Genomic DNA, 6170 nt, shown 5'->3' with positions numbered 1-6170 from the left:
AGACAACATCTCACAAACTGCATGAAGCACTCATCAATAAGAAACCTCATCTTAAGATATGACAACAGATTGTTTCCTTTAATAATGTTTTTTGTTCCCCACCAGCCATATCCTTCCTACTAAGGCTGAGACTGATCTCAGCTAATTTCAACAGAGAACTGAAGTAGTCACGTCGGCTTGGTCAGCAGTCAGACATTATTTCTGGAAAGCAGAAGTAATCTAAGCTAAAATAGATACCTGAAACAGTTACCTTGTTTCTTAACAGTACAGTGTATGATTTCTACTTCTCTAAGTAACTATATCTACCTACATGCATCTGAACTGTCTAAACAATTGTTTCAGTGATATATTTCCATGTAACAGCTGCATAATGCTTCATAGGTGCATACCACCCAGGAACAGAGACAGACTTGGAAAACAGCAGGGAAACCTGACAGAATATATGACGACTGATTTCAGCCTTGCTGACAACAGCTAGGAGCACATCACTGTACTGCCAATGTACTGTGCAGATGCTTTTTCAAGTCTATTATTTGTGGTGGCCTTGAAAACACGGATGTAATCCAACTCATTTGTATCTAGCAGTCTAACAGCAGAAGTGCTATTACCTGAAATTTTATGCTTTGATTTGATATTTCTAGGAAAGATGCCTACAGTCTGAATCTGCCTTATCTTAACAAAAAAAAAAAAAAAAAAAAGGAATGAGAAGGGGAAAGGGTTCTTAACTTAGGTTAGCCCCATCTCTATCCTCATAATAAATGCAATGAAAATTTCTTATGGCAGACGCAGATGTCCCAACACCAGTAAAGAATAGCACAACCTCTCCCTGTTATAAATACTCTGAACATGTCTTTGTGAGTCAGCATTAAATATTGCTAAATTTATTTTAAATGTCACCTCCTTATCATAAATGACACACTTGGCACTTGAGTAAACATGCTGAAGATTTGGTAGCGTGAAGGATGGAATTAATTTTTCAGCTCTACCAACTCACGTACCTTTCAAATCAGAGATGAAGCAAGAGGTGGGAAGTTCCACTGCTAGCCAGTTGGTTTGTCACCAGATGTGGTAATTCCTCTCCACACCACACACAAATTTGTCCAGAGTACTCAATACATGCACACAAAGTTCTGGGGTACCAGTGTGCACTTTTGAGGAATTTAACCACCAACATACTGCACACTTTCTGTTGATGCTTCATGTAGCTAAATGTTCGAAGGTTAGAGTTCAGTTTGGAGATTCTTACTTTCTTTCTTAAAATGATTTTGGTAGTAAGAGGAAGAACAAGAAATTTGGATAGGAATACAGCTTGAAATAATTATTTCAATTTAGAGTTTATGCATATATAAAATACATACACATACACTTAGTGATGCAGAAATAAAAATATCATAAATGCATTATGTGCATGTACTTCTAAACACATCCACAAAAAGCATGTACAATTCAAGAAAGAAAAGTCTTGAGAAAACTCAGAAGTGATAACAGACAGAAGATTCTAAATCAAAGTTATTAAGTAATAGAAGGCTTGCTGGAGTAAATACTATCTACAGAAGATTTGAATCAACCTATAATATTGTGTGTTTTAAAATTACTTTTCACATTTGACAAAGAAAAAGTCATCTGTTTTTCACATACCTTTTCTATCATTATGCACAATGAACCTTGTACAATACTCCGTAAGGAGTAATTCTGCAAGTTACACTGACACAGAAAACGTACATCAATAATCTTTTCAAGAAGTATCAAGTACTAAGTTTCAAGTTCTAAGATAGCTTTAGAAAGATAGAAGTATTATTTTTTGTATTTAAAATTTACACTTCCTCCTCATTTGTTGCAGTTTTCCCCTCGTTTTCAAAACTCAAACAGAAGACCTTCTGTCTGTGAACTTTTTCTTGTAAATCTGTGTCTATTGCATAAATGTTTTTAAAATGGGGAGAAAGTTTACATGAGATAGTGAAGTAATGAATAACACAATGCTCCTGAAGAACTGAGACACTACAGGGATAAATAACGTTGCAGAAGCACACATCAAAATGAACTTTTGCTCATTCAGAGTGGGTTTTAAGTAAGGCATGCGACCATATACTGAATAATGACAATAAAATAGAAGTTTGCAAAGGTGCTCACTAAGGATTAATTTCCCTAATATTAGCTGTCCTAACAGGTGGATAGCAAGGCTAATAGAGGTATCAGGGTTCTCACCACAAAGAGCAGAGGTGCAACACAGACAGCAATACAATCACAGCTGGGATAAACCACTTTCTGAACAAGCTTATTTTTCTCCAGTAACTGTACAAGTGTCTGGAAGGGCAGCTGAGAATACAGCAGTGTTACCACACAACACAGCTAACTTCTAACAGATCTCTGAAAGGAAGCTGTTGTCTGCGGGGTTCAATTTGCCAGGCAGGGGTCCATAGACCTAATGATGCTGAAAACCAAAACAGGATAGCTAGCTTTCAGATCGTCAGGCTGAAGGCTTAGATTTACCTCTTAAACCAGCAACCATAATAACACAGGCAGCTATTGGAAAATGCAATGCATTATCATGTGAGAGAAAAAATAGAAACTTCAAAGAGACTAGATAGCTGCAGATTAGATCAAGATAAAATATTCTAATTGCCCAATTAAAAGTGACCAGCAACTAGAAATTATGTATGAGATCAACCAAGGGAAGGTTCTGGCAGAAAAACACAGAAAGCAGCTGGCCAACAAGACAGCCCAGAAGAAACAGGGCAGCAAGGGGAAAGTATTGTAAATTCACCAGACAGCATTGCCATTCAGATAATGGAATGGAAACCATGCCCCAGCATTTTGTCATCCTTCTTAAGTCAGCTACATTATATTACATTGAAACTGCTAGATAACAAGGGTAAATTGAGATAATCATCTTCACATTCCATATATAAGTCATGCTACTTCCCTTCCTTGTCTAGCCACATATGAATCACAACTTGTGGCTACAGGTTCTAACTCTGCTAAGACAAGGGAAGGGATCATAGATACTCCACAAAATAATTATTTGTTTTAGGGAGGGGAAAAAAAAAAACCACTCTTTAATGTTAAAAAGTAAATGCTACTAAGGTTTGAAAGGCTCACAAGACTTGAGAACTAACAGCTACAGAAATCCAATTAAACACTATGACATAGTCTTTAATTATGTGACTAAAAACTATTTATCCACACAGAATCCAACTTCCTTTAGAAGGCCCAGCACTCCTTCTCCCTATAATTACTGTGTACTACCATGTCATATTTAATCAACACAAGCCAAACTCCATTTCAGTAACTCCATGAAGGAGAAAATCAGGGAAGGGATGCAAAAAGCATCCACTGATTTTGGCTGCCTGTTTTTAGACGCTAAATGCTCTGGAAAAAAAAATGGATCCTACATTGCATAAAACAGAGCTCCCAAAGGCCTTATCACCAACACTTCATAGCTTTAAATTTTCAAACACTTCTGTGCTTATGTGGCCTGAAGAACATTCTTTTAAACACAGCTTTTGTATAATCTCCATCTAGATTGAGGTAAATTAGGTTACAGTTATGCAAGAGATTTCTCTAAGTGCCGTTCAAACCAATGGGACTCCTTCAACACTTCAACATATGCCCAAGTGCAAACAACCTACTGAAATAGTGCTTCTGCACAAAGGGAGAAGGAAAGGACTGCTCACCTTTCTCCTAAAGTGAAAATATTAATAAATATTTTCTAAAGTTTCATTCAAATGAAATTGAATGGAATTTCACAGAGACCTCCGCTTAAACTGCCTTTTCAGGAAAGCACTTAAAGCACTTACCAAGTCCCACAGCACACATAAGGTTTAAATAAGCTATCCTCAGCTGAAAATGAGGCAACTAAACAATTTTCCTCAAGTTCAAACTACACCACTAGCTAGGTTAGCAAAATAATGGCTGTTAGCAAGTATAGGGATAAAATACACCATTCTGTTCAAGTATTTTCTTTGTCTGTGAGAGGCAGTGTGACCTGACAGATCAATTTTCAATCTGAGACTCTATTTCTGGATTCTACAACTGAGATTCCTCAGAAAAATAGCCACACTTCCTCTTGTCTCACTTCTCTCATTTGTAACAATTAAATCTGATATCCCTGAGAATTGCTTTGAAAATTATTTATGAGACTATTCTGTGAGATAGCCTAGATATATCCATATCCAAAAAGCAAGCATAGCAAAAAGTGTAAAATTCACAGCATTTCATTACTGAAACAATTTGTGAGATACTGCAAAACCGTGCACCAATTTCAGTGTCAAAAAAGAAAGACTGCAAGAATGATCAAGACTCACAAGATTTATTTTAAATATCTACTCTAATAATTTTAACAGTGTAGAAATATCTACTGGCATCTAAACATAAATAATCTTCTCTAGAGAATTTTTTAAAAAGTTACTCTGCCCAGCTCAGTACTGTTAGCAAAACAATTTGGAAGATATCAAAACAACATCAGAACACAGGCCACGGATGAGTTCACATCTAGCCACTAGGATTGCTTATGGACATGCAGTGCACTGGAAGCACGCTCACAGAAGGCAGATGAAAGTTGTGCCATCTCCTGGATCTGCTTACTCTCCTTTATGGGCAAGCAGGAGAGCCACCAAGCCTCCATCTGCCCTCTCTGCACCCACCTGCACAAGGAGAAAGCAGCAGCCCTGCAGGTATATCAGCAACTGATGAAGAAAACAGCATTTTGCAGTGCCTGTGCTCTTTGATGCAGGCAAATTAGATCACTGTGACTGAGCACAGACTTAAGAAAGACTACTTACAGTGTTACTGATAGACTATACCTGCATCAGTGCACCAAACAACACCAGGAACTACTGCCAGGCGATGGAGCTCACCTGATGACACAGACTGCCAACCTGCTGCAGACCAGCACAGTGTGCTTCACACCCCGGCACACTACACCTCTCCCACACAACCCTCGAGCATGATTTGGACGCAGCAGGGCCAGGAAACACTCCCAGCAAGTTGCCCTTACACAGCTCCCCCCTCTGTGAAGGTCAGCAACACTGATAAGGGCTAATCCATGCCAACAGGCTTCAGGATCAGAAAACCATCCTGGGGATATTTAACTAACAGGTAGAAGACGCAGCATCTCCAGGCTTTATCTGTTGTTACTCTTACAGGAAGATTTTAAATGCCAAATACCACGAAACACACAAAAATTACCTACACCTTGTATAACATAAGAAGAAAACTAGAAATGAGTAGAGATCATCTTGGCTTGTTCCTGCTTCCTCGGAGCAGGCAGACTTCACACATGGTCTAATGACATCCACTGTCCAATTTTAATTTCTTTAGTTTAAAAAAGAAAAGTTCTGCATGCATTTGACATGCCTTCTTACTGCGAGGCCACTGCCTAATAAGTGAGTCATGCAACAACAGTGTAAGGAGCCAGGCTTCTGAGGGACGATCATCTGGCAGTAGACATTTCAATTGAAAGTTATTTAGAAATGGTAATGGCTAGCAATTAGTAGAACTATTAAGTCTGCTTTTACAGACTAAAAATATAATTATAGGTGAATCTATGATGTTATCCTGGAAACTTGGCTACAGCAATGTTAGCAAACACATTTTCACAACAGGTAATCACAAAAACATCCATTAAAAGACATCGGAGAGCTGTCGGTAGATCGCTGTTTAAGCAGTACTCTTTGAGATCCCTTCATAACTTCACACATCCAGGAAGAGTCTACATAACCTACACAGAACTGTCCCTTTTGTAAACCAATGCAGTACGAACACACAGTTTTGGTTAGCAATCCCTCTGAGCACGACTGAGAACGTGCCAGCCGTACCCAATCCCGGCCATCAGAACCGTGCCCGCTCCTGTCGCATCCTTACGCGCAGCCCGTCTCTTGAAAGCTTCGGGTTGCTTTGCGAGGTGAACTTTACGACGTGCTCTGTGAGCTACAGTAGCCTGCTCTGTATTACTGACTTTTAAAAGCCGAGCACACGCGAGACCACGCTGCACATCCAAAGGAAAAGAGCAGGCTTTAGAAAAGACGAAAGAACAACCGGTGTTGTTCAGCGAGGCACTTCTATTTTCCGTGAGTGCCCCCGCAGCACCCCGTACCTGCCAGCACCAGCAGCAGTCGGTCCCCAAGCCAACCCTCCCGCACGCCCACATGCCGACAGAACGCCGCCTCGCT

The sequence above is a fragment of the Meleagris gallopavo genome, chromosome 2 (assembly GCF_000146605.3).
Source record: "Meleagris gallopavo isolate NT-WF06-2002-E0010 breed Aviagen turkey brand Nicholas breeding stock chromosome 2, Turkey_5.1, whole genome shotgun sequence".
In the NCBI taxonomy this organism is placed as follows: domain Eukaryota; kingdom Metazoa; phylum Chordata; class Aves; order Galliformes; family Phasianidae; genus Meleagris; species Meleagris gallopavo.
The sequence above is the reverse complement of the archived record's forward strand: the minus strand, read 5'-3'. Positions refer to the sequence as shown.